Raw genomic sequence first — 13,532 nt, 5'->3', positions numbered from 1 at the left:
TCCTCTCTGAAATCAATAAAAATATATTTAAAACGCACACACACAAAAAAACCCTCGAAACTAAAGCAGACATTTTGGACCATGATATTTATTTATGTCAGTTTGTTTGATTATGATAGACTGGCGAGGCCACAGTGAGCCAGCCCTTGGGATGTGCTGAAAAGCCTTCTGGAAACAATTTGGCAGGATGAGCTCCGGCCTGGGCACCCTCCTCGGGGCAGGACAAGCCTTACCCACTGAGGTGCCCCACAGGGCCCCACCTATGAGAGTGAAACAAATCCGACTGCCTGGATCTCCACAAATAGCCAAATAATTAAGCGAATTACACTCTCTTGAGAGAATATTATTCATCCATTAAAAATTGTAATTACAGCCCTGAGGACCGCCTTGATACATCCTGGGTGCTTGATAAATAGCTGTCGAATGAGTGAATGATCATTTGCAGTTCCTCCTTTGCATAATTCAAGTTCTTTTTTTATTTTTGCAATAAGCACTTACGGCTTTCAGAACCTTAAAAAAAATCCAACTGCATCCATTTTGAAAAATTCATTTAGGAAGGGATTATATTAATAAAGAAAATGCACATGTGAAGTAAAAAATAGATTACGCAATTATGCTCATGGTATAATTACAGTAATGTGAAAATAAATAGCCTATGCAAAGAAAGCCTAGCGGAAACGAGTTCGATAAAATGGAAGCACTGGCTTGCATTTCGGTAAGAGGATGGAAGGGGCTTCTACCTCTCTGTGTTTTATGAATTTTCTATAAAGGGCATACATGTTAACAGCATTATATTTAAACGTTCTATATTTTTTAAACCCAAGATGTTTCTATCTCTCTCTCCCTCTCCCTTCCTCTCTCTGAAATCAATAAAAACATGTTAAAGCCCGGCCGGCGTGGCTCAGTGGTTGAGCGTCGGCCTATGAACCAGGAGACCACGCTTCGATTCCCGGTCAGGGCACATGCCCGGGTTGTGGGCTCGATCCCCAGTGTGGAGCGTGCAGGAGGCAGCCAATCAATGACTCTCTCTCATCACTGATGTTTCTATCTCCCTCTCCCTCTCCCTTCCTCCCTGAAATTAATAAAATATATTTTTAAAAACATACTATTAAAAGAAAAGAGCCAGGGCTTTGCCTCAAGTTGGTGAGCCAGGGCCACCGGGGTTGGCATGGGGCCAGGCCAGGCTGGGCATCCTCACCGCATGGTGGGCTGTTCTCTCTTACCTCCCTCCTCCACGTGGGTGGTGCACCTGGGCCAGCCTTGGTGAGGGTGGCAAAGGCCCTCAGACTCTCCAGGGGGCATCCTGTCTGCCGGGAGACATCCGTACCTGCTTCATCCACTCCCTTTCAAGGAGCCCTGGGGGTGGGGGTGGGGGTAGGCATGGGCGTGGCCTCAGGGTCCGTGTGAAGGCTTGGGTCTGCATTGGCTCTAAAGCGACACTGTGTGACAGAACCTTGTGGAGTGATGGCAATGTTCTCTGTCGGCACTGTCCAGCACAGTAGCCACCAGCCACATGTGGTTACTGAGCACTTGAAATGTGGCCAGCTTGACTGAGGAACTGAATTTTAAATTTTATTTAATTCTACTTAAATCACCACTTGTGGCTACTGCATTGGACTGTGCAGCTCTAGAAAGTGCCTTGGGACTGTGGCTGCAGTCTCTTTCGGATTTCTCATTTGAAGAGAAGGGTTCCCTTTTACTGAGGGGACCCATGTACAGAACCCCCAATCAGGCTCAGAACCCCTTCGAATAAGGCATCCCCCAAGGATACTGACCGTAGCATCCCCTTTGTGCAACTCTGATTTGGATTCAAGTCTCTGGGAACCACTTGCGGCCCAAGGCCCCTCAGCCCTTGAGGCGGGACTCCGGACAAACCTTCCAGCCTGTTCCTCCCACCTCACCCTGTGGCTCTGGTTCGGGTTCTGCCATCTACTCAGCCATGTAACCTTGGTCTCGTCCTCTTCCCAACCTTGGGCAGTCCAGGATGCCTGGCCTTCGATCCTACATCTGAGGGCCTCTTTCCCTCTGTCCTGGTGACGTGTGGGCTCAGATCCTGCTCTGCGGGCGGTACTCCCAGGCCCACTTCCAGCACCTCCCACCCAACAGAAGGTGCACAGGCAGGGGAGGGCTTTCCAGCCGGCCGCCACTTGGCCTGGCTTCTGCCAGCTCAGCCAGGGCGGGGAAGAGAGAAACAGTGAGGAGCTGGGGCCCCAGATAAAGAAGTGGCCTTCTGGGAAATGATGGGGGGCAGGGAGAAGACATCTGCACATTCCAGGTCTCTGCTTGCCCTGCCCAACCAATTCACAGCCAGAGCTCAGCGCCTGAGCCCATCTCAGAGACAGCATTGGTGAGGTTCCGGGGCAGCAAGCCCTCAGTTGGATTTCAGCATCAGCCCAGGTCCCCATCTATCAGCTTCCACTGAGACCGCCCCTTCGTAGGGGTGCGCCTGCAGGGTCGTGCCGAAAACTTACTGAAATACAGATCATTCCCTAACTTGCTTCAGATGGATACAAATCCGCGGTTGGTCCGTTTTTCTCAGCGAGTCGATGAGGGGGCCCAGGAGGCTCAGCTTCTGAGCTGCAGGGTCTTCCCAGGGCTGGAAGTTGCCTTCGACAAACAGCTCACATGCACAACGCTCCATTCTGCTGAGCTCAGCACTGACTTCTAGAGATTATGGAATGAGCGGCTACATAAACAGACCAGATTCGGGAGCCTGCCGGCCTGCCTTCCCATCCTGGTTTTGCTATCCGCTGGCTCTGTGACCTTGGGCAAGTTGCCTAACCTCTCTGGGCCTCAGTCTCCTCATCTGCAACGTGGGGATAGTAAAAGCCCTTGTTACATTTGGTGGTTGTTTTAATGAGGTGAGGGGATGTTGAGAATGATGTCTGGCACAAGATGAGTGCCTTTATTATTATCACTGTTATTGCCTACTATATATTTTTTAAATTTTATTTTTGTTAATCCTCCCCCAAGGATATTTTTTCCCCCATTGATTTTTAGAGAGAGTGGAGTGGAGGGGGAGAGACAGAGAGAGAAACATCAATGTGAGAGAGACATCGATTGGGAGACACATTGATTGGTTGCCTCCCACATGCACCCTGACCAGGGCCGGGGATCAAGCCTGCAACCGAAGTACGTGCCCTTGACCAGAATGGAACCTTCGACCCTTCATTCTGCGGGCTGACGCTCTAACTGCTGAGCCAAACGGGCTAGGGTATTACCTACAATATTTGATGTGCTAATAACCTCTGATAGAGACAGCAGCCATCAGTTCCATGCACACACCCTCCGTTTAAAATCAGAAGAGAGTGCAATGGGCATAGCCCACATATGCGCTGACAACTCACTTTGTAAGGTGGGAGAAAGGAAGCTGGGCCCGGCTTTGCTGGCTTCAGGAGTCCCCGCTGAAGGTCAGCTCTCAAAGCCCCCAGGGGCCTAGGGCACTCTCATCTTGTCCACATGGAAGGCCCGGGGGGGAGTGGAGGCAGGGCTTAGGCTGACCCCAGCACCTTCCGCTGCCTCCCTGGACTGGGAGAAGACATTCTGGGTGGAGAGAGCTCCCTGACTCACTGCCGGGCCTCTCACGCTTGCTCGCTCGCAAATGATTCAACCTCCGAAGCTCCAGCTGGGAATCCTGAAATGTCATGGGAGTGCACTGAGACCCCCCCCCCCCCTCCTCACCCTTGCCAGGCCTCCAGGGAAGGGACTTGGCCAAGGTCACAAAACCATCAGTCGGAGAGCTGGCAGCAAACCCAGGAGCTTCCCCAGGCCTTCCTTACCCCTCAGGGGCCTGCTGCAGCGCCTCTGCGCCTGTGGCTGTAGCTCTCTCCCCAGCCCCAGCGCTCTTAGCCTAGGGCTTCCTTCCCCATAGGACCGGCTCTCCTTCTGGCTCCGTGCAAAGCCCCCTCCCACACCGCCCTAGTGCCATCTGCCTGCGTTACCCCCCCCCCCCACATGTCTGTGCCAGAGCCGCCTGCCCCTTTGCTCAAACCACCTGGCAGCACTGGGCATGGACCAGGTTGATCTGATCAAGACTAGCTGTGTCCTTGGCCCGCCTTCTCCTCGGGGCTAAGCAGCAGGAACAATCAATATCCTGGGACCACAACTGTCCAACCTCTTCCAACACCCTCAGACCCTCTGCCAGATCTCAGCCGAGGCCTGCCCGGTAGGGACCTAGGCAGCCCCCAGCCCGCCCCTCTGAAGGCTGGTTTGGGCTGAGGTTCCCACGGCCCAGGTCTGCATGCCAACTCCTCTCTCCTGAGCCCCCATGGCCTTGGTTTCCTGGGCCGTGAAAGGGGGCAATGCAAAACAGCAGCTCACGTTTGGCGTTGATGGCGAGACTCAGCTTAGAGCCATTTCTGGACTCGGAGTGTCCCCATCTATCCGCCCATCCAGTGAATGCAGCGTCAAGTCCCTTCCCCTCTCAGGGCCTCAATGGTCTCATCTGAAAAATGGGGCCAAAAACCCTGGCCTTGCCTCCCTCAGGCGGGTGATTCTGCAGATTCAGGGAGGTCAAGGTCGTGCACGTGCCACACAGAAACCTGGGCTCCCTCTGAGCCACACCTGGGCTGGGCTGGGCTGGGCACTCCATTCAGAACTGACACAGATTAAGAGCCGGTCCCTGCCTTAAGATGTTCACAGACCAGTGAGGCGGCATGGCACCCACGTCCCTGCAGGGAGCCAGGGAGACTGGGATGGCCAGGGGCAGGCTGGACTCAACCCTGCAGCTGTCAGGGACACACTTCTAGGTCGGAGGCCCAGGGGCCTCATCTTTGAAATCCTGGCCCCACTCCCCCACTCCCCCACCCCAGCCTGGGAGTATCAAGTGCCTAGTTCAGGGATGCTGGCCCTGCCCTGCCCCTTGAGGAAGCTGTTCCCCACTATCTCCCAATCCTACCCCCAGGCCCCCTGCAGGCCCCCATCTTGCCTGTCGCCCACCCTCAGCTGGCCTGCCCGCTGAGCCCCGCAGAGCCAGCGGAAGGAAGGAAATCAGGTCCCAGAGAGAAAAATCAGAGGACTGTCCAAGGGGGGAGATCCAGGGCGCCCTCCTCTGGGACATGCCCCCTCCCCCAGCGCTGCAAATTCCAGAACCCTAAACCCTTGAGAAAACTGAGGCCCAGAAGGGAGAAGCCTTCTGGCCAAGGTCACACAGGTGAGGAGGGGGAGGACAGCCGTGCACGGAGGGATGGAGAACGAGTTACCCAAGTGTGGCCGCGGCGGCGGCTTGCCATTCGCACAGCCCATGCCAGCGGAAGGGTCGGCCGGGTGTCTGTGTGGGCGGGCGTGTGGGGACAGTGTGGGAACGTGTGCGGGTTTCTCAGACCGTGTGTCGGGGGAGAATAACAGTGTGAGGGCGCGGGGGAGGGGTGCCGCGAAGCTCCGGAGGTGCGTGCGCGAGGCCAGCTTGGCCCAGGCCCCACGACCCGGCTGTGCCCTCCCGGGACCCAGTCCGCAGCCCCCGGCGGCCTTTTTCCCTAGATGCAGATGCGCGTGCGCGCGGGATGCGGGGCGCAGGGTGCTGGCTGCGGGGCGCTGCCCGCCAGCCCGGGGCTGCGGGGTGACGCGCGGACGCGGCGCCGCAAGGACACGCAGGCCCCGCGCGGGGTGCAGGTGCCGCGAGCGGGGACCCGCGTCTCCCCACCTGCCGGCCTCGCCACCTGCCGGGCCGCCTGCCCCGCCCCACCCGCGCCCGCGCCCACCCCAGGGCGCCCGTGCGCCCCGGGGCACCACTTACCCGGTCATGGGCACGGCCGCCGCCGCGGCCTCGGCTCCGGCGGGCGCTGTCGCTGCGGGCGGGCGCCCGGCGGGCAACGATCCGCTCCAAGGACGGAAAGGCCCAGGCGCAGGGCAGCCTGGCCGGCGGCGCGGGCGCGACCCTCCGCGGCGGGCGAGGGCTGCGGCCGAGTGCTCCCCACGCTCCGCACCGGCAGCGGCGGGCGACGCGGCGCGCTCGGCTCCAGCCGCAGCTCTGAGCGCGGAGGGAGGGAGGGAAGGAGGGAGGGAGGGAGCGAACGAGGGGGGGGGAGGAGGAGGAGGAGGAGGAGGGAGGAGGGATCGGGCGCGGGGGGCGGCGCGCTGCGCGGGGGCTGTGGGGCTCCGGAGCCACGCGTCCGGTGCGCGCCCTTCTGTCCCCCCAGGACGCGCGGGGTGCTTGCCCTTCCCAGTCTAGCAGTGCCCCGGAGGGTGCTGGCTGAGGTGGGGTGGGCGCCACTGGAAATTGAGGGCCCTGGTAACTGGGAGCGCAGAGAAGGAGCTATGAGGGTGCCACTGGAGCATCAGGCTGCCCTCCCTCAAGACCCCTGCCTTCTGGGTCCTTCTCCCTGAAGCCAAATGGGGTGTGGAGCCGACTTGCTGATATGTAGTGTGGGATCCATCGGTCCCTACCTTGCGGGGCAGAGGGGTGGTGGTGACTCTCCTGAAACTGCCTTCTAACTGTTGGGAATGCGATATATAAAGGCGTTTTTGGAAGGGAAGCTGGAGCTTCCGACAGATTCTCCAAGTCAGTGACCCCAAAAGGTTATCATATGAACCCCCTTATATGGGACACCAAGAGGCATTGCACACAGGTAGACACCAGAGACAGACACACAGGGTCACAGACATGCGTGGACACAGTGGAGACAGACACACAGACAAACCCCAATGCAGAGAAGACCATACCCACAAACGCACAGATGCACGTCGGGTGGCCAGAGACCCAAGTGTGTGCCCATGGACACCCAGGCAGGAGCTGGCTGGCTTATGCCACTCGTCTTTAGAGCCCCCAGCTCCCCAGCTCCAGGGACAGTGGGTGCCTCCAAACCCACATCAGGCCTTTGCCACCATCTGCGAGCAGACAGCAGAAGTGCAGGGGGGCGGGGTGGCACAGGAAGGGGGCTGTGTGTGGGCAAGAGAACTGACAGGCCCTTAGTGCGCATCACCACCCTGGAGCAGGCAGGGCTGAGAGCCCAACGAGGTGGCAGGTAGAAGAGGCCTGGCACAGCCGCAAATTACTTCTTGCCTTGGACAAACAGAGCCCTGGGGCACCCTGTGTGCCAGGCCCAACTGGGCGCTAAGGACGCAGCAGGGACCACAAATGGGGCTGGCAGGCAGAGAGTAAACGCATGGCCACACAGTGTGGGCGAGAGCCCAGGAAAACCACCGATTGGGGAGAAGAAAGATGGTGCTGAGAGCTAAGGGAAGGATTCTTTGAGGAGGTACCACTGTGACAGAGACCTATAGAGCACAAAGGCACGGCGGGAGCTCCTCCCTGGGCCAAGGGACTGTCATACCTCCCCACAGTGTGTCCCTCCTGCAGGAAGCAGCTGCTTTCATGGACAGCCTTTGAGACCTGACACATCTCAGTGCAGGCAGAGGTCACATGCACACTCACAGGCTCACACACACTCATACTCACACATGCTTACTCACACACACCGACACATGCTCACGCACTCATGCACACTCACACATGTGTACACACATTTACACATACATGCTTAATCACACTCATACATACTCACACGGACAGAGCTTACACTCACTCACACACGCTCAAACACCCCACACATGCTGACACATGCTCACGTATGCTCACGCATGTGCAGTCACAATGCCACACACTCACACCCAATTATTCACACACTAGAGGCCTGGTGCACGAAATTCGTGCACGGGGGGTGGGTGGTGTCCCCTAGCCTGGCCTGTGCCCTCTCACAGTGCGGGAGCCCGTGATTGGTTGCCCCAAGGAGGTAGGCTCTGCCAACCCATCTGGGGCTCCTTGATGGATTGCCCCAAAGAGGTAGGCCAGAGCCAGGGGTCCCACCTCTGCACACGGAGCCGTGGGACTTGCCTTCGTGCCGCACACGCAGCGTCAAGCCCCCGCCCACCCACGGGTGCCTGCAGCCCCACCCACCCACGCCCGCCCGCTGTGCACACAATCTCCTGGTGATCGCTCGTTGCGGTATGAGGGTGTCACTGCGTGAGGGCGTGATGACCACATAGGTTTTTATTAGTATAGATAGTCACTGCTCTCACACACACTTGTGTACACTCAGAGTTAGTCACACACATGCCTAGTCACTCAAATTCACATTTACAGTTATTTACATATATTCAGAGTCACACCCTCAGTTACGCAATTACACGCTGTCACACACACTCGCTCACAAATCTCACACAGATGCACACAGTTCACACTCTTTCACACGCACTCGCGCATGGATTCACCCATGCTCACTCAAGCACTCGCTCACGCACACCCCTCCTTCCACGGCAACCCCAGCCGCTCTCCTGGGTGTTTGTTCTTTGAAAGCCACCTGGTTGTCCCGCGGCCCAGGGAAGAATGTACCTCAGCACAGGGGCCAGCTGTTGTGGGCTCAACCTGCCTTGGCCCCCACAGCAGCCCCACCCACTGTGCCCACAGAAAACCTAAAAGCCAAAGCCAGCCCTGATTTCCTGAACACCTATCACATGCTCTGTGCTGGCCGTGGAGTCTTGTGTGAGAGCCGGCCACCTTGGAGTTTTTCTCTCCCCCCCCCCATTATATTAATTAATTAACTTTTAAAAATCTTTATTGTTGAAAGTATTACATATGGCCCCTTCTTCCCCCCCTCCCCTGCCATTGACCCCTTCTAGCCTGCCTCCAACCCTCCCCCAGGCCTTCACCACCCTATTGTCTGTGTCCATGGGTTATGCAGATATGCATGCAAGGTCTTTGGTTGATCTCTTCCCACCCACCCACCCTCCCCTGCCTTCCCTCTGAGGTTCCGCAGTCTGTTCCGTGCTTCTGTGTCTTTGGAATTGTTCTTCTTGCCATCCCACACTTGGAGGGGCACCAGACCTCACTTGAGCGCCAGTTGCAAAGCTAGACTTTCACCTGGCTGGGAGACGGGGTGCCAGCCGCCCCTGGGCACCCACACGATGGAAGAGGAGCTCCGAATGATGGGAGCACCTCCTGAGAGCCTCAGAGCCCCCCTCCCTGCCAGATTTAGGTTGGATCCCCTTCTTGGCCTCTCGCAGTGGGACAGGCTCCTTGGGCATGTCCTTCCGGCGGGGACTTGAGGCCCCAGAGCCAGAGGAGGTAGGGGCAGGCCGCTTCCTTGGGAAGGGGGTGCACCCTAGCTGATAGCAAACACCTCAGTCATAGCTCTACCTCCTAGTAGACACGTGTGGGCAGCTGTGGGAGGACAGGAGTGAGGAAGAAATGGGGGCGCAGAGGCGCAGGGAGAGGCCCACATGTGCAGGCCTGGAAGTGGCTGAAGAAAAGAGAGAAGACTCCCTTGGGACTCCGTCACTGCCTTCCCTCTGAGACCCAAGCAGCTAATGGGCTAGGAGAGGTGATAGCCTCGTCCCTGATCGCCCCTGGGGGCATGTTCATTTTACTGATGGCTGCTGTCCACATGGCAGCATTAGCACCAGCATGTGAAGTCCGCCCCACTTCCAGAGCTGGGAGCCAGCTGCCTTGGGCGGGAAGTTCCACGTGGACCCTCTCTTCCTGTGCTTGGCACAGGCCCCCTCTTGATGGGAAGGGGAGAGAGTTTGAGGCAGGGATCACCCACCCGTGCTCCTGTGCCTCTTACCCCCGGCCCGGGGGCACTGCCCAGCGCTAGCCCGGGCAAGAGTTGGCCATGCCACGTGCCCCTGTGATGAGGCCCACTGAGGCCAAGGCCAGCTGGCTAAGGAACAAGGTATGTGGCTTTCAGGAGGGCTGAAAGGACAGAGTCACATCCCTTCAGGATGTCATCATGGTCCTCAGTCCCTAGCAACCCCCAACCAGCTGATGGGCCTGGAGAGGGGATGGTCCCCATTTTGGGGTTGGAGTCGGTCAGTCCCCAGGCCTGGAGTGTCTGATGTATCACTGATGGCCCTTGTTTATTGGCCAGCCCTGCTTGGCTTCTCCTCTACAGAGGTAGATGGGGAGAATTTCTCTAGAAATTTCTGCCTTAGGTCTGCACTGCAAATGCTTAGGGGGAAGCCCCAGGGAAGCTCATAGCTGGGGCTGGGGGTGTGGCAGGGGAAGGGGCTTGGCCTAGTGGTCCAGACCTTCCTACTTCCCTTCACTCTCCCCCATCCCTTTCCTCCTGTCCCATCCCCGGTCCCCAGTGTGTCCTTGCCCCCTCCTGTCCCTCACTCTTACATTGTCAACAGCCTGTCCACTGTCACCGTCCCGTCCCCCCCCCCCCCCCGCCCATCCCTCTCTGGCACTCTATCGCCAAGAAAGTAAAGCCAACAAGAATTTGGCTCTCAGCTGGTGCCCCTCACACACTCTGCCAAAGGAGCCCACTCTACCTTTTCCTACCCGCTCATTACCCCTCCCTCACTCCTGCCTCTAGCTCTCATTCTCCTCCCCCTACTTCCTGAATGCTGTCTTTCCCAGGTCCTCGGGCCACCACCTAGCACCAGGCTTCTCCTCTCTGCGGGCCTGCAACTGCCACCCCTCCTCCCTTGCCTGGTGTCCCTCTTGCCATTTTTGGAGTCACTGCCACAGCCTTAACTGGGGACAGTAATTCCTCAGCCCACCATTGAAGTGGGGGAACCTCTGGCTGGGCCCCAGGCTTCCTCTCTACTCTGTATGCCCACTCTTTCTCTGTCTGAGATCACAGACAACCCCTCCCCCCAAGAGTTTGGGGACCATCAGCGCTGACCTGCAGCCCCATGACAGGCAGAAATGCCTCCAGTGAGATGTGCAAGCCCCCATCCCTGGAATGGGACTGAGACCTTCTTTGGAAATAAGGACTTTGCAGATGTGATTAACTTCAGGATGTTGAGATGGAGCCATCACCCTGAATTATCTCGGCAGGACTTGAATGCAGTGACAGGTGTCCGTAAAGAGGGAGGCAGGAGGAAAGTTGACACACACAGACCCATAGCAGGAGGTCGTGTGAAGACAGAGGCAAAGACTAGAGTGATGCAGCCACAAGCCAAGGGATGCCGGCAACCACCTTGAAGCTGGAGCCTTCAGCAGGTGCACGGCCCTGCTAATACCTTGACTTTGGACTCGTGGCCTCCAGAACCATGAGAGTCCATCTCTGTTCGAAGCCACCAGCTAGTGGTCCTTTGTTACAGCCACCCCAAGAAACACACCAGCCTGGGCCTGGCTCAGCCCGAGGCACACCTCCTTTCTGTTTTCCCAGCAGCTCGGGACTGGCTACAAGGAGGTGGTCCTCTGAGCACAACTCCCTCTTGCCAGACCGGCTCCAGCCTCCGGGCACTCCTGCCCTGTCCTGGCAGCCCATGTGCAGCGGGCACTGGGGCCCTTCAGCGGCTCTGTGCCACCCTGGAGATGGTGCCCTGCCCAACATGTTCAGAGTGAAGCTTGAGACTGGAGCCCGGAGCCCACCGGGATGGGGCCTAGAGACCACAGGGGGACTAGTGGTGGATGAACACTGCCCCCCCCAAGTTCTCAGAGCAGCCCCTCCTCTGACCCTTCAGGTTCTTCAAGGAGGGGTTGTTCTTCTGAGGGGCCCTGCCCCCATCCCTGGCCATAGCCTGTGGACACCTGGCCAACTGCCCCTCGGACAAGCCCTGACTCGTCTAAACCTAAGCAGTGGATTTGGCTTAGTCTCCAGCTGGGCCCTGCCACCTCCAGAAGGCACCTGACTAGTAATAAGTACTCGGAAATGTCCCCCAGCCCCGTGTCATTCAGAATCCACTCCTTGGCGGCCTCTCCTTTCATGGGATTGTCCCCACCTCCAACGGAGCTGTTCCCATGACTTTCATTGCCCAGCGTGTGCGTGCGCATGTGCATGCCGGTGTGCACCAGCTCCAGCGTGCCCTGGGGCTCACACCCCTCCTCCGAACTGCACGTGCACACCCACCACTCCTGGGGTGCTCCCAGCCCTCAGGTGGCATCCCTCCAGAGGCCTCAATGGGAGCACCACACTCTCACCCTGCCCAGAAACATCGATGAGAGAGAAACATCAATTAGCTGCCTCCTGCATGCTCCCTACTGGGGATGTGCCCGCAACCAAGGTACATGCCCCTGACCAGAATCGAACCTGGGACCCTTCAGTCCAAAGGCCGATGCTCTATCCACTGAGCCACACCGGCCAGGGCCCTTTCCCGCACTTTCTAACTGAGCCCCCTCAGCCCAATGATCCACCTATAGTTTAGCATGCCTAGGCCAGCCCTCTGCAGCGTTGCCACCCTGGGATTCCTGTGACTGGAGCCGGACCCTGAGCTCCGCTAGGAGGATGTATGAAGTGTACGTGAAACTGTACATGGCAGCTGTTAGCCGGCCAGGGCAGTAAACTTGATGTTTGCCATGGGTGTTTTTTCTTACAGTCCAATCAGTTTCAACTTTGGCATTCCTATTCCCCTTGTTCTTCCTATTATTATCCATCATCTAATAGTTTGCAACACACTTGATATCAGAGTGAGGCTAAGTGATTCGTCTTTGACCAATTGCTGTGGGTGGGGAGCTCTCCCCTCCAACCAGGACCCACAAGCCCTTTGGGGCTGGCCCTATCCACCTCCCTGGGACTCTTCCTCGGGGCCCAAGCATTCTCCTGGGTGCCTCACAGGCTCTGGTCTGGGCACATTGTGGGTCCTGTCTGCAGGGCACTGTTCCCTATGGGGAGGGGTGACCCACCAAGCCTATAGACCCCTTCCCTGGGGTCCAGCCACAGGGGTCTCCTCTGCGCCTAATAGCCTTAGCTTGTTGTGGCACCTGCGTCCCCAGTGAGAGGGAGGCAGAGAGGAAAGGAATGGCAGGAAGGCTGGGAAGGAGGGAGGGAGGGAGGGAGAGAGAGAGGGAGGGTGAGAAGACAGAGACCCACATGGGGGAGGGGCTGTGTTGGACCCGCATAACAGGTCAGGCGCCAAGACCAGCACACAGAGAAAGGGCCTGAGGGCTCCAGGTTTCTGGCTCCACCAGGCCCCAGTGCCGACTGCCCCTCCTCCCAGCCAGCGAGGGGACTTGACCGAGGCCCTGACTCCTGGCCCCGGGCCAGTGCCCTTGCCCTGAGCCTGCCCAGCTCAGCAGAGATTGCTGGGCTGTGGAGCACATGGCCCAGAATAGTGCTATGATGCCGACGGGTGACATTCTATCGCTGGGCTGCCACTGTGAGCAGTGCCTCCCATCCCCAAAAGGAGAAACCTGGGAACACCGGGTGTCCCGGTGCCAGGCCAGGTGGAAGGGCAGGTGGCCGCGTGTGGGAGGCGGGGTGCTGAGTCTCTGGGCTCCTCTCCTGGGCTGCCACTCCCAGTGGGCCCTGCCTGCTCTATTTTCGTGAGTGGCCTGTGGCTGCCACGGGAAGCTCCGGGAAGCCCCGGGTCCCACCACTAGAGACAGAGCCCCCTCATGTAGCACAAAGAAAGAGCAGCCAGGATCCAGCCCACTGCCACCTTAGCCCTTTGGGCATGCCGAGAGGGCATTGCTCTGGGGACTGTCCCCCCACCCGTGTCGTGTCCGGTGAGCAGGATTTCCCGGCTGTGCTCTGGATCTTCTCTTGGGACTGGCGCCAGCACACTGCAGCCTGGGCGTGGCTCAGCTGGCACGCGGTGTGCCTTACGGGGTGGAGGTTGTGCTGGGAACCTGGGCCAGGCCAGCA

The 13,532-nt window shown here is 58.2% G+C and overlaps 1 protein-coding gene across 7 annotated transcripts in view; it reads right to left on the bottom strand.

Moving 5' to 3' along the window:
• The window catches only part of ATP2B3 (ATPase plasma membrane Ca2+ transporting 3), a 78,921-nt gene extending 72,954 nt beyond the window's left edge, over nucleotides 1–5,967 (bottom strand). For 6 of the 7 annotated variants that reach the window (XM_079765271.1, XM_079765273.1, XM_079765274.1 and 3 more), the window contains exon 1: nucleotides 5,735–5,967. The gene's annotated coding sequence lies outside the window, so the exon portion shown is untranslated. Of the gene's footprint in view, nucleotides 1–3,347; nucleotides 3,635–5,734 lie in introns of all 7 variants that reach the window. The other variant, XM_079765272.1, reaches the window with a different exon arrangement.
• Between the last annotated feature and the right edge of the window lie 7,565 nt (nucleotides 5,968–13,532).

This window comes from Cnephaeus nilssonii (genome assembly GCF_951640355.1).
Source record: "Cnephaeus nilssonii genome assembly, chromosome: X".
Taxonomy (NCBI): Eukaryota; Metazoa; Chordata; class Mammalia; order Chiroptera; family Vespertilionidae; genus Cnephaeus; species Cnephaeus nilssonii.
This window is presented reverse-complemented; position numbering and strand designations above follow the sequence as displayed.